The sequence below is a fragment of the Castor canadensis genome, chromosome 6 (genome assembly GCF_047511655.1).
Source record: "Castor canadensis chromosome 6, mCasCan1.hap1v2, whole genome shotgun sequence".
NCBI classification, from domain to species: Eukaryota; Metazoa; Chordata; class Mammalia; order Rodentia; family Castoridae; genus Castor; species Castor canadensis.
Window position 1 is genome coordinate 176,741,951 of NC_133391.1, and position 17,374 is coordinate 176,759,324.

At 51.2% G+C, this 17,374-nt stretch overlaps 1 pseudogene; it reads right to left on the minus strand.

The window, feature by feature from the left end:
• Positions 1-2,685: 2,685 nt before the first annotated feature.
• LOC109698258 (splicing factor 45 pseudogene) lies at positions 2,686-4,407 on the minus strand (annotated as a pseudogene).
• Between the last annotated feature and the right edge of the window lie 12,967 nt (positions 4,408-17,374).

Below are 17,374 nucleotides of genomic sequence, written 5' to 3' on the forward strand. Positions count from 1 at the left end.
CAAAGCCTTGTTCTGTTCTGGAAGGTGCAGCTGCCCTGGACAGAGGAGATGTCTCTGGAGCTCCAGGGCCTAGGTCAGCCCCACTCTATCACTAGCTCCAAGCCCCTTATCCCCAGACCTTACTGTGGCCTGGAAGGTCCCTCTCTGATTCTGAATGCAGCAGGGACTGTCTACCTTCAACCCTGGACCTGGCTTCATGGGCTAATGCAAGAGCAGAGTTGTTTGGGGCAGAGGGTAGAAGCAATTGTCTCTCTCAGTCTGTCCTTGAAACTGTGACTTGGAATGTCTAGACACGTGGAGTGTGGGCCTCCACAAGGACAGATGGACAGCAGGGTGGAGGGTGGACGGGGCAGTGAGGCATGCAGGGCCGAAGGGGGATTGGTGAAGAGCTGAGGGTCAGAGAGATGAGGGAGGTGTGCACTCAGACACCTGCTTCCCCAAGCAGAACGCAGTGTCTTGTCTTATTCTGAACCAACCCTCCTAACAAGAAGACCCTTCCCCTAACTGACCTTGACTGCTGAAGGTAGATGGACACCAAAGGCTTCCTCCTTGTCTCCCTGCCTTGCATTAGCACCCAAGCTTCGAGGTCTTGCTCTGGCCTGGGCACTGTGTGGAACAGGCAGACCACACCCCATTCCTTTTCTTGATGGGTAAGTGCAGACCCAGGGCTCTGGGTCCCCTCCATGGGACCCTACTGAGACCCACGCTTCTTGCTAGGCAGCACCTAGCCCTCCCCTTCCTCAAATGTCCTGCACTTGCTGAGGCCATGCCCACATTGCCCCACAAGTGCTTGGCTGGCCTGGGCTAGGAGGTGTGGTCACCAGCCAGACCAATCTTCATCAGGGATGTGGCACTTTCCCCATCCAGGTGACAGTCTCATCAGCTCTCACCTCGGGTTTGCACTGCCTCTGTGCTCCTGTGTCTCCTCTCCAGGACCACAAAGGACAGCAAAGGACTTGCCTCCATAATGCGAGAGTCCCCTTGAGGGCATAAGGGCCCCAGGTTTTCCAGGGTCTCTTGGTGGGTCATTTGAAGAGCATGTCCTAGTGGCTCTTGACATTCCCAGGGTCACTCCCACAAGGCTGGGTCCTGTGGTTGCCCAGCCTCCTCCCTGCCTTCTAGGAATCCCAGTAACAGATCCACTGGGACAAACAGTGTGCTTACCCAGGGGTTGGCTCAGGACAGGAGGACACTAAAGAGCTGGCACACATGAACCTAGATGCACAGCCACACCAGGCTACGGAAGCCAGGGGCAGTGATGACCATCATGGAGATGAGGCCAAGATGGGCCTGAGGGGGGCCCAGGTGGCTTTGTGTCACCTCTGTTCCTTCCTCAAGCTTCATTCCCACGCCTGCTCCCCCACCTGCCCCAAGGAAGGATAGCAAACCCCGTGTTAGGGAACCTTAGCCACACACATGGCTGTCATACTGAGACATGTGGCCTGCCTGGCTTTCCCCTCTAGAATAAGCCTCCCAGGTCCTGGCAGACCAGGCTGAGCCCAGGGGACCCATCTTCCTTCACCTGAGTGACCCAGTCCCAAGCCCCATCAAGTCAAGTCTCTGACCGTTCCCTGGCCTCTTCTCCCAGGCCTCCGACAGTCATGAAAGGGACAAAGGTGCCTCCCCCAGCAGCCCAACCCTCAACCCTTCCTCTCTGCAGGAATTTTCTAAACCCAGGGGGTCACCCCAAGCCCTGAGAGGGGTGGGAACTGCAGACCAGTCTCGTGTGTCTCGGCTCTTGCCCCAGGCTGAAAACCTCTCAGTGACTTGTGTCTGCCCTGGAAACCCTGAGCCCAGGGTTGGGGCTGAGATGAGGCACCGTGGGAGGTTTGGAAAGCAAGGAGTTTGAGAGACAGGCTGGCTCCAGAGTGGATGTCCCACTGAGAAGTATTTTCTTACTTCTCTACTGAGAGAAAGGAACTAATGGTTACATATGACCCAGGCCAAGGGGAAGGTCAGGAGCCTCTGGTCTGGTGAGGCCCTTGGAAGCGTTTGTGAAAGCTGAGATCAGCGGTTAGAAGCTGAAAGAACCCAGTCACTCTGCAGCTGGGAACAGGGGCAGTCCAGGTACTTCCAGATGACCTCAAAAGCCAGGTGTCCCTGAAGGTCAAGAGTCCCGAGGTCACCTCTTTGCTGAGGGCTGCTGTCACTGGCTCCTGTTCTGCTCAGTGGAGTGTCCCCACCCACCCACCCCTGGTGTTTTCAGGACCCACCTTTCTGTCCAGTCCTGCTGGGAGCTGCTAGCTGGACACTGCCCCTGTCAGAGCAGCTCTAACTCGAGCTTCAGGGGATGCTTCAGCATGGTGGCCAGTCCAGGCCTGGCCTGAGCAGATGGCACATTAATGTGTCCTGGAACCACTTGGGGAGTGATGGAGGTGGGATCATCAGGAGGGAGCTCTCCCCACTGAGGGAAAGAGGGCGCAACTGTTCTACTCACACAGCGTCATGGCAGGTTCCTGTGTGTTGAGGCTGAAACATGTCTTCCTAAGACGGGGTACTGGACCTTCGACCCGCCTTTCTCTAGCATGTAGACCCAGCTCTCACCTGGAGGGAGAGCCCTCCCGTGCAACAGCATTGGCTGGGAGCACCCTTGGCTTCGCAAACTCAGGCTGTTGTGGACACTCCAGCCCTTCAGTCCTTCCAAGGATTCAGGGAGGCCCAGGATGACCGAGTTTCCTCTTGGGGCTACAACCTGGTGATCTCTGTGCCAGCAACAGTGGGTGCCTGGCTCCTGTTAGAAGAGTGAGTCTCACAAGGACCAGAGCACTCTAGTCAAACAAGCAGCACAGACCTGGGAGAGTGACCCCAATCCTCGGAGCAAAGAGCTCCACCCTGACCACAGGTCTATGTCTGGGGAGCTATGCAGGACCCCCAGACAGGGTCTGTATGGGGTAGTGACTTTATGACCCTCTGCTCCACTAACGAGGTAAAACCCAATGGTAGTTGACCAGGAGGCTCAGCTGCTCTGTTGAGTAATCAGAGCTCAGCTCCATGTTGAGTTCCAGACTGGATGCTATAAGGCCACTCATACACCCCCCCACCCCCTACCCTGTTTTGTTTTTTTTTGAGATGGAGCCTCCATATATAGTCTAAGCTGATCCCAAACTCTCATCCTTCTGCTTCCTTTAACAATAGAAAGACTAATAAAAAAAGGACTCCTTCCAAGAGTCCTGGTATCAGCAGGGACACGTGGAACACATGGTGAAGCACCTGCTTAGCAAGCATAAAGCACTGAGGTCAAACCCCAGTACCACCCAAAAAAATAAAAATAAAAAAAAGGAGTCCATGAAACCCAAACAAAAACAAAAACTTGTCCCACAACTCCAGCTTCTTAACTTTATCCAAACTGTAGAAACATACATTTACAACCCTTCAACCAAAATACCTCCCATTCAGATCAACAATAGCCTTAACTGCTGATCCACCCCTCGTTCTAAAAACATTCGCACTGTTTCATCAGCAGGGCCACTGGGGATTTCAAACGTCATACCTTGCCCAACTTTGTATATTTTTCACACTTACCCTTGGTTGCAACTTCCAGATCGTCATCTACCGCTCCTGCACCAATCACATTCTCAGTAGAGACCACTTTAGTATTTCAGTTAATGGATTGACTCTGTCTCCTTAGACGCCTATAGGGACCCTCCCTTCTCTGTGGTCTCACCCACAGTGAGCTTGCCTTCTGCTCGCTGGTCTTCTCCACTGATACTCGTGCTTCCAGCCCCTTCCCTTCCCAGGAGCCATATTTCACATGGTCTTACATGCAAGTGTGCCACCTAGGTCAGCAAGGAAGGGGTGACTGGGTCTGGTTGGTGATCTGGGTTGATCCTGTTCCTTGACACTCGGGAAGGAATAGCAGCTTTGGAGGACTGTGATGGAGGTCTTGAGACCCCTTTGTAAGGACAATCTTGGGGTAACTCCTTGTCTTTCTGTTCAAGAGAAGAGGGTGAGGCAATGGTAGCTCCCCCCATACTTCTTTCACTCATAATTCTCATCCATCAAAATCTGGGTTGGGTTGCCCTGAAAACCCACTAGCTTCATGTCTTTTCCTTTTCTTCTGTCTTTCCCTGCCTCTGCTCTTCTCTCTTTCACGCTTCACTTCTTTCTCGTAATCATTAGGAAACAGGGTCATGCTTATCAGCTAAGGCAATCAGAACCTCCCCTGCAGAAAACCCACTGGGAACAGCATCCTGCATCCTGGCTGCTATGTGTACTGCATCCTCAACTTACTGGTTGTCCAAGGAGACACTTTGCCTTAGGTCAATGACTGGGAAAAGGACTACACTTGATTTTGTCCTTTGGCTCTTTACTTGAGTGAGAGCTGCCATTCTTCACCTGACACTGAGACTACAGAAGCTTGAAAGTTTTGGACAAGCCTTCTGTTTTCAGGTCATCGCACAGGGACATCTTTCTAGTTTCGTGCTGGATTTCTAGGCTGACTCCACCCATGAGGACTCTACCTCAACAAAGGTTCTGAAGGATGTTTTCGTAAGTGGTTTCCAAAGAGTTACTCACCTGGGTCTCCAGAATTCACAGGAATGCCCATGCAGTACCATGAAGGGTCCTCATCTATGGCTGATACCATGCGTGAGGGATAGCAAGGGGCACAGGATAAATGGATGACTGGATTGATGAATGGTTGAAGGATAGATGAGTAGATGGATGAATCAGTGAATGGATGAATGGGCGGATGGATGAGTAGATGAATGGGTTGGTATATAGATGGGTGGACAGACACATGGACGAATAGATGGGTGAATGAGAAGATGAATGGATGAATAGAGAGAGGATGGATGAGTAGATGGATAGATGGTTGGATGGATGGCTTCTATACCTTCTGTTCCCAGATGAATTGGAGGAGACTTGGAAACACATGAGACACTGTTTAAAAAGTAAGGAAAAAAGGAATAATGGAAAAAATAGGGGAAGAATCTTTTCTCCAAATGATGCTAGAACAATAGATGCAAAAGATGAATCTAGACACAGACCTACACCCTTCTCACAAATTAACTCAAAATGGATCATAGACCTAAACATAAATTGCAAAACCACAAAAACTCCTACAAGAAACATGGGGACAAAATCCAGTTGACCTTAAGTTTGGCAAGGACTTTGTACAATCAATGACAGAAAGAAATAGTAAACTAGACCTCACTAAAATTAAAATATTCTGTCTGTGAAAAATATTGTCAAAAGAATGAGAAGACAAGCCAAAGACTAGAAGAAAATGAGGAAGACACATCTGATAAAGGACTCTTATCCAAAACATACTAAGAACTCTTAAAACTCGTTGATAAGGATACAAATGTACAGGACACTGGTGGCTCACGCTTGTAATCCTAGCTACTCAGGAGGCAGAGATCAGGAGGATCACAAGGCAAATAGTTCATGAGACCCTATCTTGAAATAACCCATCACAAAAAAGGACTGGCAGGGTGGCTCAAGCCATAAGAGCACCTGCCTAGCAAGCGTAAAGCTCTGAGTTCAAACCCTAGTGCTGACAAAAAAAAAAAAAAAAGAAAACAAATAATCTAATTTAATAAGTTAAAGACCACAACTGGCACCTCACAAAAAATATACAGACCTGAGAGATATGCGAGTGTGCATATGAAAAGACACTTCATATCATGTCATTAAGAAAAAGCAAATTAAAACAGCAATGAGATGTTACTGTACATATTTGAATGGCCAAAACCCAAAGCACTGGTCCCACCAAGTTCCAGCCGGCATGTGGAGCAATGAGGACTCTCATCGCTGGTGCAGTGCAGTGTGCGCTACTCTAGAAGACAGCGTGGCACCTTCTTACAAAAGTGAACATTCCCGACTGTATGATCCAGCCACTATGCTCCCAAATGAGGGAAAACTTGTGTCCACGTAAAACATGCACACAGACGTTCCTAGCACTTCACTCACAATTGCTCAAATTTGGAAGTGACCAGGATGCCCTTGGCAGGTAAATGGATAAATAAACTGTGGGACATTATTCAACCCTGTTAGGCTTTCCTCAGTGTCCCCCAGGGCTCATATGCCAAAAAGTTGGTCCCCAGCCTGTGGTGCCATGGGGAGGCAGTGGAACCTGTAGAAGGTGGGGCTTAGTGGGAGAGGTTACCACAGTTGTTCCCTTGAAGGTATTTGGACCCTGGCCCCTTCTCTCTCTCTCTCTCTCCTCTCTCTCTCTCTCTCTCTCTCCCCCTCTCTGCTTCCTGGCCACTGTGAAGTGAGCAGACCTCCATGATATACTGTGCCACCACAGATCCAAAGCAACAGGGCCAAGTGAACATGGACTGAAACCTCTGAAACCATGAACCAAAATAAACTTTTCCTTCGTACAAGTTGATTATCTCAGGTATTTTGTCACAGCAACAGAAAGCTGACTCACAAAAGCCTTTAAAAAATGAGTTACCAAGCCACAAACACCATGTCATGTCTGGCTGCTGTTTTGCTGTGAAACTAAAATTGCTCTGAAAGTAAATCTATTTTAAATATCAGGGAGGAGTGTGAGATAAAGCCACTATTTTGAGCGTGAAATGTAATCCGGGTTCTATGATACCATTTTAAATCTCTTAGGAGAGACATGGCACCATTTCTCTCAAGTTTAAAAGTCAGCAAATGTGAATCCGTGACACGAAGTATTGTCTCCCCATGAATGGCGTCTGGGAAAAAGGCACTTACAACAGGGTCCCCTGAGGAGGGAGTCGTGGAAGGCTCACTTCCGTCCTGCTGGTCTACCCGGGCACTGGCAGACCTCAGTGGTCCTAATCCATCCTAGGGTGTCTTATGCTCTGTTGAGGGGACTCTTGAAGGATTGCTGGTTTTAAATCTCATTTAAATTTTATAACCACCACCTGGGTGCTGTGGTGATGGGCCATTTGTTGCCATGGCAGCAGCTCAGAGTCAGAACCAGGCTGCCCAGCTCTGCAGTTCTCACTGTCTGCCATGACTCCGCCCAGCGTGTCCTCAGACATTAAAATCCAGGCTGCTTTGAGAGGACCTCAAAACCTCAGCTTGAGCCTGATCTGTATCTTAAGTCTTGGGGTCCCTAGAACTAGCTCCCCTGGGGTGCTGCTGAACAGCCTTCACACATGTATGTGCACACACATATGCACACACACACATTCATACACACATGCACATCCCCACCCCGCTGGCAGCATTCACCGTTGCTGTGGTGTGAACATATCCCTAAGCCTGAGTTCAAGCTGCTGGTGGGTTAGCAGCCTGCTCACAAACCCTCGACTGTTAACACAGGGTCCCAGGACTCTCCTGAGTGGAGCCCACATCCAGAAGCCACAAACGTCACTTACTGGGGGGCCATCCCAGGGCAGCAAGAGCAAGTGTATCAGTCAACAAAACACCGAAGGCCAGGTAACTTGCAAAGAAGAGATATATTTAACAGGTTTGAAGGCTAAAAGTCCAAGATTGGGTGGCTCCATCCATTGGGTCTTGTGATAGATAGCATCATGGCTGAAGTGTGTGCAGAAGGGATGATAGGTGATGTAGGAAGCCAGATGGACTCTGGGGCCAGGTTTGCTCTTGTACAACCACCCACCATGTCAGAATTAACTGGCGCCTCCAGACCAGCATAACTCCTTCTGAGAGTTGTGCCCTGGTGACGTGTTCACCCTCCCTCAGGGCCCACTCTTACGGGTCCATCACCTCTTTAAACCACAGCATTGGAGACCAGGATTCAGGAGATGCACGAAACCACATCCAAACCATAGCATCTGGGAAACTGGAGGAGAGACAGGAAAGGGGCAGAGGAAAGCCAAGGTGTGGGTGCTCAGCAGGTCATAGCTCGCAAGGTGGCACAGGTGGCAGTTGGGTCACATGGAGGTCTGCAGAGAGGGGACAGTGACCGTTCCATCTCAGAATAGCTGTGGGGGAGAACAGGTGTTTACCTGCTGTCTCTCCTCACTTTCAGGCTGCCTCTCAGGCCATGAGGGGAAGCCAGCACTGCTGGGCATGTGTTGGAGACAAAGGCCCCTGATGGTCCAACCTCAGACGTCCAGCGTGTTACCGCCTGCCCTGACCCTCAGTCAACTGCCTGTAAATCATGGTAAAATCTGTGTCTCTAGGATTCTACAGGAATGACATAACCTGTGAAAAATGCTTGTCCAGTGTCTGGTGGAGATGATGCCAGGAAGAGCGGCTGCTGTCCACTTATGCCAACACAGCGTCAAAACCAGGAAAGAGGACAAATGTCAGCATGGAAGATGATTTGCCTTTGAGAGTGGGAAGGGCACTCCAGGGGTACAGAATGGTACAGCCACTTGAAAAGTGATGGGTACTTGTTACGGTGTGGATCTTAAATTTTCCCCAAAAGCTCATGTCTGAAGGTCTGGTCCCCAGTGCAGCAGTGCTCGGAGGTGGGACTTTGGAGGTGACTGGATCATGAGGTCTTTGACCTCATCGATAGACTGACCCATTGGGGGATTCACAGCTTAGTGAGTTTGGCTTTGTTATAAAAGTGAGCTCTCTCTCTGTCTCTGTATATGTGTGTGTATGTGTGTGTGTGTGCATGTGTGCGCTTTCCAGCTGTCATGAGGTGAGCAATACCGCTCCATTAACTTCTCCCCACCATGATGCTCTGCCTCCCCACAGGTCCCAAAACAATGCAGCCAAGTAGCCGCAGACAGAAACCATGAGCCAAAAATAATTGTTCCCCTTTTAAGATGATTGTCACAGGTGTTTTGTCACAGTGATGGAAACTGACTAGCACAGCACTTTTTGAAGAAATTAGACATGTATCTGCTTCATGACTGGCCATTGCTCTCCTGGTGGGTGCCAGAGACAGGTGAACACACAGGTCAGCAGACGCTGCACACGAAGAGTCAGAGCAACTTTTTCCCCACCAGGCTCCGACTGGAAAGAGCCCAGTGTCCTTCAGGGGAGAAATGGCCAACCGATGTGTCGTGGCTGTGTAGGAACCAGTGCTCAATGTGGAGGGAGGCAGGGGCCAGTACACCATGGCAGGTGGCAGAGCAGGATGGAGAAGAGGAAAGTTTATGACCTCTTCTATGGAGTTCAAGTGCAAAGGTGACCTAGGGGAAGGGGCTGCAGGAAGGACAGGAGGAGACTTCCAGTTGGTCCCCTGACTGCATCTTGCCTTGGGCAGTCCCACAAGTGTATGCAGTTGTTGACCTGAGTCCTGCCCACCTGCCCCAATTTCTGTGTGGGAGGGGGTCAGCATTTCCACTGTAGCTTGGACAAGCCTGGCCTCCCACCTCCTCCCTGAGACGTTTTCCATCTGAAAGTTCTGTTCTTGTTGTGGCTGTGCCTGGTCCACATCTGCCCTCTACACCTGGATACCCAGGTGAGTCAGGCCTCTGCTGGACATGTTTGCTGAGCACCAACACCTGCTAGGCTCTGAGTGGGACTGTGGATGGGAAGGAGTCTTGGCACATCCCAACTGGTGGGCAGAGGCAAAATGCACTGGACAAGAGATCCCAGGCAGTAACATCAGGCTTTAGGGAGAAATAGGAACCCAGCCCAGGGGAGGGAAGCTGGAATCTGAGCCAACCCTAAAGGATGAATCAGCTCCGGAGACCCACCTATGGCCAAGGCTGGGAAGGGCCAACTTGAGGTGAGGGAGATCTGAGCGGGGAGAGGATGGTACTGTAAGTGTGTGTGGGCAGAAGCCCCAAGGATCCCTAAGAGCCACACAGGGTTTAGATGTGGTGATAGGTTGAGGGCAGCCTTATTTGAGGAAAAAGGAAACTCCTGAGTCAAAGAGGTTATTTCAGTTACTTTTGTCAACAACTTGGACAGATATACAAGTTAAAAATAACAACTTGGCTCAGGCCCCAGGCATGGCTGGGAGGCTGGGAGCAAGTAGGACTGAGGCCTCTCGTCCTCACTTTTCTCTGCCAGTCTGTCACTCCTGAGGCACCTATGGGGGGAATCCCTTTTGTGACACTCATTTGTATTCTCTGTGTATCCCTGTACCATGGATGGACTGATGGATGGATAATGAATGGGTGAATGAATAATGAATGGATGACGGATGGGTGGTGGATGGATGGAGGAGTGGATGGATGGGTGGATAGATGGAGGGAGGGAGGAATGGATAATCAATGGATGATGGATGGACGGATGGATGGAGGGATGGATGGATAATGAGTGGGTGAATGGATAATGAATGGATGATGGATAGGTAGATGGATGGACGGATGGATGGAGGAATGGATGATAAATGGATGATGGATGGGTGGATAGATGGAGGGAGGAATGGATAATGGATGGATGATGGATAGGTAGATGGATGGACGGATGGATGGAGGAATGGATGATAAATGGATGATGGATGGGTGGATAGATGGAGGGAGGAATGGATAATGGATGGATGATGGATAGGTAGATGGATGGACGGATGGATGGAGGAATGGATGATAAATTGATGATGGATGGGTGGAGGGAGGGAGGGAGGAATAGATAATGGATGGATGATGGATAAGTAGATGGATGGACGGATGGATGGAGGAATGGATAATAAATGGATGATGGATAGGTAGATGGATGGACAGATGGATGGAGGAATGGATGATAAATGGATGATGGATGGGTGGATAGATGGAGGGAGGAATGGATAATGGATGGATGATGGATAGGTAGATGGATGGACGGATGGATGGAGGAATGGATGATAAATTGATGATGGATGGGTGGAGGGAGGGAGGGAGGAATAGATAATGGATGGATAATGGATGGGTGGATGAGTGAATAATGAATGGGAAGACAAATGGGTGATGGATGGATTAGTGGAAGGATGGAGGGTTAGATAATGAGTGGATACATGCATGGAGGTAGATAGATGGATGAATAGCAGATGGGTGGATAAGTGAATGAATAAGAGGATTCATTCTGCAGGCCATGCAGCTGGACAAACCCTGCTGTCCACTAGTGGTCTGTGTCCAATGAATCAGTCTCTCCATGAACCCCACTTACATGGGCACAGGAACCTGATTCTGGAGAGGCAGTGTAACCTCTTGGACTGTCCTTTGCTGTCCAGTAGGCAGGGCTCCCTCTTGGGTGTGGCCTAAGCACGCATTTTTCCAGCCAAGGATCTTTGACCACCAACCCCTGGAAACTTCCTGGGAGGGGCTATTCTTTCTACTCTGGCCTTTGTGCCCCGAGGGCTGGAACATCTCCCACAATCCTTCTCTGCTGCACCGAGACCTTGTCAAGTATTGCCAGAAACAGTGGACAGAGCCTGTTCTCCACCATGAAAAGGAAGGCACCAGCCATCCTAGGATGAGGGACTACTTCCCTGGCAAAAATGGCTGTCCAGTGTCTTGCTTTGCGGGTCTTGGGCCACCAGCCCTGTGCCTGTGCTCTGCAGCACCACTCTCCAACCTTTCGCTGATGACAAGGGACATGAAGGATGAGTACTGGCTTCTCCTAGTCCTTGCCAGTGGCTATCCCTGGGTCTCTAGGGTGTTGGCCCCCTCCTCACTCAGCGCTCCAAATCTCAAAATGTAGAGGCAGAAGTTAGTGTCTACCTTCTTGCAAAGCCTGGTGCCCCCAACCCAGCCTATACGACCCTGTCTCTGAGATCCTAAGTTTTCTGGTTAAGGAAGATCCCAATCCCATTGCCCTTCTCCTTCAAAGACACAAATGGCCCCTGCAGAAAGGAAGAGACACAGCTTGCTTAGCACAGCCTGCTAAGCAAGAACAGCGCCTTTCAGACATGCAGTCCTCATCCACAGGCTCTAGGGAGCCTGAGCATCACAGTCACCTTGGCCAGGCCTGGGTACATGAGGGACATGAACCATGTCTTCCATAGTGAGGGGCTTAACCTCCACACATGAGGAGTGACAACTTCTCAATCTCAGAGCTCATGGATGAGGTGATGGATCTCAAGGTGGAGCAGATGTGTGTGCGTATCTGTGTGTGGATGGGAGAGTGTGTCTCTGTCCTGTCTGTGTGTCTGCGTGTCTAGGACCCTGTGTGTGTCTGTGTGTAGAGGGAGGAGTATCTCTTGTGTTTATCTATGTCTCTGTATGAATGTCTGTGTGTCTGTGTGTCTATGATACCGTGTCTGTGTATGCATCTCTGTGTGTGTCTAGGTCCCCGTGTGTCCCTGTATGTCTCTGTGTCTGTGTGTATGACCATGTGTGTCTGTATGTCTACTGTAGGTTGTCAGTCAGGGATGCCCATGTGGCTGCACAACCACACTGACATGAAATGTAAGGCAGGGATACCATTTAGACCCTGCTGGCCTGGCCAGCTGGGGCACTTGATGTCCCCCTCCTCCCAGGACTGTCCCTCCAGCTCTGTCTGGCTTGCTCTTTTCCACCAGCCCACGTTATTAATGTACCCCATTGTGTCCTGAGTCTGAGGTGTTTTGGTGGCATGCAGTTTGGGAACTCTTCTCATCCTAGAGAACCCCCCTCCTGCCCTGCCAGCCATCTCCACACCACACCAGTCTCTCAAATGAACCTCAGCCCCCTTCCTGCATACATGTAGTGCCTGGGCCACACAGCAAGGGGCAGGGTCAACTGGGGTCTGCAGCCCCTTGAAGCCTGAGAGCCTCGGGGCTCTGACTCGTGTACCTCATGCCTTGGAGGAACCTTGGGGGCTGGTTGGGGCCAGGGTCACCCCAGGTCCCTTGCCTAGGACAGCCAAGAAACTCAACCTGGCAGAGAAGCAAGGGGCCCAACGAGTGCAAGGGATCTGGTCACTGTACCAAGCAAGGTGAGCTGGGTGGCCCAAGTTTCCATGTTTACACATTCAAAGTAGGGCAAGCCTCACTCAAGGAGGCCATAGCAAGAGGCTAACCAGCTGACCTGGGAAGGACAGGTCTGTCGTGTGGGTTTCTGAGCACCTGACCCTGGGATTCCCCAGCTGACTGCTTGAGCAGAGCCAGGGCTTATCTGCAATGTCCCTGCTTCTCAGAAAGTCTCAGAAACCCCTGTGTCTACCCAGGAGGATACTCTAGTAGGAAAGCATCTTCCAGAGGTGGCACGGGAGGGTCGTCCTCCCAGAGCGCTCCTAAGCTTCCCTCCATGTCCTGTCCCATTGTAATTTACTCCCTGGCCACTGTCCAGAGCCAAACACATGCTTGGCCCCTTCCAACAGTGGGCACTGCACACACAGTCCACCTAGCCCAAGCCTCATCCCTTATACCCTGTCATAGTCCCCTCTGTTGGTCTTCTGATGTCCAGAAGCAGAAGGCTGGGCTGGCCAGCTTGTCCAGAAAGTGACTATGGGCAGAGGAAACCAGAATGAATGCCCTGATTCCCTCCACAGTTTTGCTGCAGACCTCCTTCCTGGCCTGGCTCTAGGGAGAGTCCCAGCCCTGGCTGAAGAGAGGGGAGGCAGGAGGAGCCAGCAGATGCCCTATCTGGCCACTGGGATTGTTTTCTGAGAACATCGCTGGTACAACCATACACTCCACCCTGTGCCAGTTCAGCCCCAAGAAATGTCACAGGTAAGGTGTGATCAAATCGCACAGGAGCGTTGGCTGAATGGATGCTTTCTTTTCAGCCAGGTGAAGTGGCACGTCTTGTACAGAGCCAAATGTAGAAATTTCAGAGTGCCTGTGCAGAGGACAGGGGATGGCAAGGGGATGTATGGGCGTGTGCTGGCAGCTGGAGTCACAAAGGAGACCTGTGTCTTCCCAGACCAAATGTTTGTAACCTAGAAGGAGGGGCCCAGACAAGGCCACCTAGAGGGACCAGATTCCCTGCTTGCACGAGCAGCCCCATTCCCAGCAGTGCACTTGTGAGCTGGGTGCCTGGCACACAATGCTGGGTAGAGCTGGGGTGGCTTGAAACCCAGCCATGTAACTGGACAGAGAGGAGCTCGCACCCTAGGGAGGCTAGGAGCCAGAACAATGCAAACACCCACAGTGAGCCCACGGCAGAGCAGGGGAAAGCCAGTCCTCTGACCGGGGGACAGTGATGACCCCAAATGGCATTGGCCTTGACCCTGCTGGTCCCAACAAGCACGTTCAGTGTGAGTACAGCACCCTGGAAGCAGCTTCTTCCCAAGTTCTGCCCAGAACAAGGGGACATCTGGTGCCCCCGAGGAGGTGGGCACTGTTGCAGGAGCCTCCCAGACGAATGGCCCCTTATCAGCATTAGCAGCCAGGACTGGGCCATGCTGTCAGGGCTGGGAAGGCCCTGAGAACTCTCAGAGGCCACAGAGCAAGAGTCCAAGGCCCCAGGCAGAAGGCAAGCCCTCGGGTACACCTCCCTGTCTGGGTGTGCAGTGAGCAGAGCCAGGCCCTCCTGAGTAGGGGACACAGGTGACAGACATGGTTGACTCTGGTGTGTGGCAGGCCTGGTGGGCAGGCCTTCCTTGGCACAGGCCTTGGTAGTAGCCACTGCTTCCCCCAAGGGCAAAGTGTCATGGTTATCAAGAGACACACTGAGAAGCAGGATGGCAGTGACTGATGCATTCCAGTGTCTAGGGATGTACTACATTACATTAATTTGATGCTTTATTTAATAGGCTTTATTTTTTAGAGCAGTTTTAGTATTACCAAACTTACCAGTCCAACAGGCCCGATAAACCCCATTCCCATCCTTTTGCTAACAGGCTTACAGGAGGTCACATAGTATCAACTCAGTCCACAGTTTGCAGAAGGTTAATGTTCCTATCTGATTTCATTCCTTTTGGAACTGGCCTGAAGGGAGCAGGGTCCCCCTCTTAGCACCTCCAGGGTCTGGGTAGATGTCTACCCTCCCATCTTTACTACCAACAACACAGAAAGAGAGTCCTGGGGTTAGTGACAGAGTGGGAGGAGGGGCAAGACTTCTCTCTTTTCTCCTCTGCCTAGGAGAGGACCTTGCACATCTCACAGAGGTGATGTTTGCTTTCCTAGGAACTTGGGATTGGCAACCTAGCAGGTGTCCTAAAACCTGGACCGGATCTGTCTGATCCTGGGATCTGAGCCTCCAGGGAAGGCGGGAAAGACCAACCTCCCACTGTGTGAGCACACCAGGGATTGTTGAGAATGAGGGAAGTGAAAAGGAGCCTGTGTTTACAGAGCAACCTTTGGTGGCTGGGATTTTGTTCACTACCAATGAGGGTGAACAGGAGAGTGTTCGGTATGGGGGCTGTCATGGGTGCCATAGAATGTTAAATTAGGCCGTGTGTTCCACACAGGCTCAAAGCCCTGATAAGAAGCCGAAAGCATAGATTTCAGCGTGCCCCAGCTCCCGCCCCCAGCAGTGGCAGAAGTTGGGACCAGACTTCACGGGCCTCCTCACAGCGGTGGAGCACAGCAGAACCATCACCATGTGCTCAGTGTTCCTGGATGGCTACATCTTGCTGGTGTCTGGCCCTAAGCCTGAACACAGCTGACTCTGGCCCTAAGCATGTGACCAGCAGGGCAGCTTAACCACATAGGACAGTGTCTACCTGCTTCTCCCAAGGGATGAGCAGGCACCTTCTTGGGCTCACCCGCATGGAAAGATTGGCATGGGGCCTGGGCTCCATCAGCAGAATCTCCCAGGCCAGTTTGCCTGGTAAGGTGGGAAGCAAAGAGGGTCTTTGGTCAGGTGCTTGGCCTCTCTGCCCTTGGCTAACTGTGGGATTGGCTTTACACTACCCACGACCTGACTGGAGTCCCCTTGTCTGGAGCAGGTCACTTCCCCAGTCAGTACTTGCTCATTTGCAGCCCACCTCTCCTCCTAAATCTGAACAGAAACCACACAAAACCTTGCTCTGGTGTGGCAACAGGTGACATGCAGATGGACAGTGGCTATCTGAGCTTCAAAATCCCACCCCCACATGCCAACAGAGCTTCCTATGTTTGAAGGTGCTCACCCCACTAGGATCCAGGGCTCAAGCACAGAGACTACCACATGGAAACTGCACAGACTGGTTAGGGTTCTGGGGACCTGGTGTCTCACCCCACCGGCAATGTCCCTGGCCCACCTGGTGGCCCCTCTTGCCTCTTCTCCCACCATACCCTTGGTCTCCTCAGGAAGATCAGTCCATGAGGGCCCCAGGAAGTCCAAAACTCAAATAGGGCTTGACAATATGCAGCAGGGAGGGGACATCGTGAAACCAGTGGAGAGGAGGGGCCCACGTGCCCCTGCCTGGCTCCTCCCCTCTCATCGTCTCCCGCTCTCTGTTTCTCTGTGTCTCATTCTGTCTCTGTCTCTCTATTTCTCTGACTGTCCCTGGGGATCCTCCAGCATCACAGACTGCAACAGCAAGGGCTCCTCGGCCTTGGACGGAAAGGTCTCCTGCCCACGTGGTCGATGAGCAGGAGTGTTCTGGCTCCCACCTGCTTGTTCTTGTGTGTGTCACACTCTCACACTCACACACGCGTGCCCTCTGCTCACTGCGTGCTGTATATAAGTGACTCTGAGGCACACAGGACTTCACCCAAGGAGCCACCAGCTCTACCTTGGTGGGGTCCTGTCCTGAACACTGGGTGGTGGCCCAGTGCTTTCCTGAGACCCTGGTGGCTTAGGAGGGTGTTTAGACATGGGCCTTAGCATTTTCCAGGCCAAGGCTCAAAAGGCTACATGTGACAGGAGGATGCCATTTAGGTGACATTCTGGAAAAGACAAGCTGTAGGAAGAGAAACAGATCTGATGGTACAGGCAGAGCATGGAGGGGAGGGCACCCACAGGTCTTCAGGAGAAGTGGGGCATCTTACTGCATAAGTCAGACTTCAATTAACAATCGGTCAAAAAAAAGTGGAAGCTATAGTTTGTTAGTCACAGAGATTAGGATTATAATTATAGACTGTAGAGAAGTATGACATTGAGACCAAGGCTACATTCAGAGGAAAATGTGTAATCATTAGTATTTGTTTTATTTATAGAGACATCTGGAGAAAAATCTTAGAATTCAGCCAGGAAGGGAGAAAGAACAAAAGGAAGAAATGATGACCATAAAAGCAGAAGAGGAAAACAGGATGGCCACTCCTCAGTCCCCAGGTCTCTGCGTGCTCTGTACTGTCCCTTCTCCAGGTGTCTCTAGGTGTCCACTGTATGTCTCTAGCATCTTAAGTCTCCTCCTCTCTCCTTGTCACCTGGCATCCCCAGATTCAGTCCTCACCCAATTTACTGCCAGAATCAGAGTCCTATGTGGACCATGTTTCCTGTGGCTATTATTTAGAGAGGATATCTTACAGCTTTTCTCTTGAGCAGATACATAGTGATGGTCAGGAGCCAGCTGGCCTTTCCATGTGTTGGGTCCCATCCATCCCTAGCTGAAGAGGGGTCTGAGGCCCAGGAAGCATTTGCAGGGACCCCAGGTGGTGGGTGCAACACCTTCCCCAGAGGGCAAGAAACTGCAAGGAGCCCATTCGCCTGGACTGAGGTCAACTTGGCTAGTGATCTCTGTATGACCACATAGTCTTCTAAATTCCTAGAGCAGGCGAGAGCTGAGGGGAAGGGTAAGCAAAGGA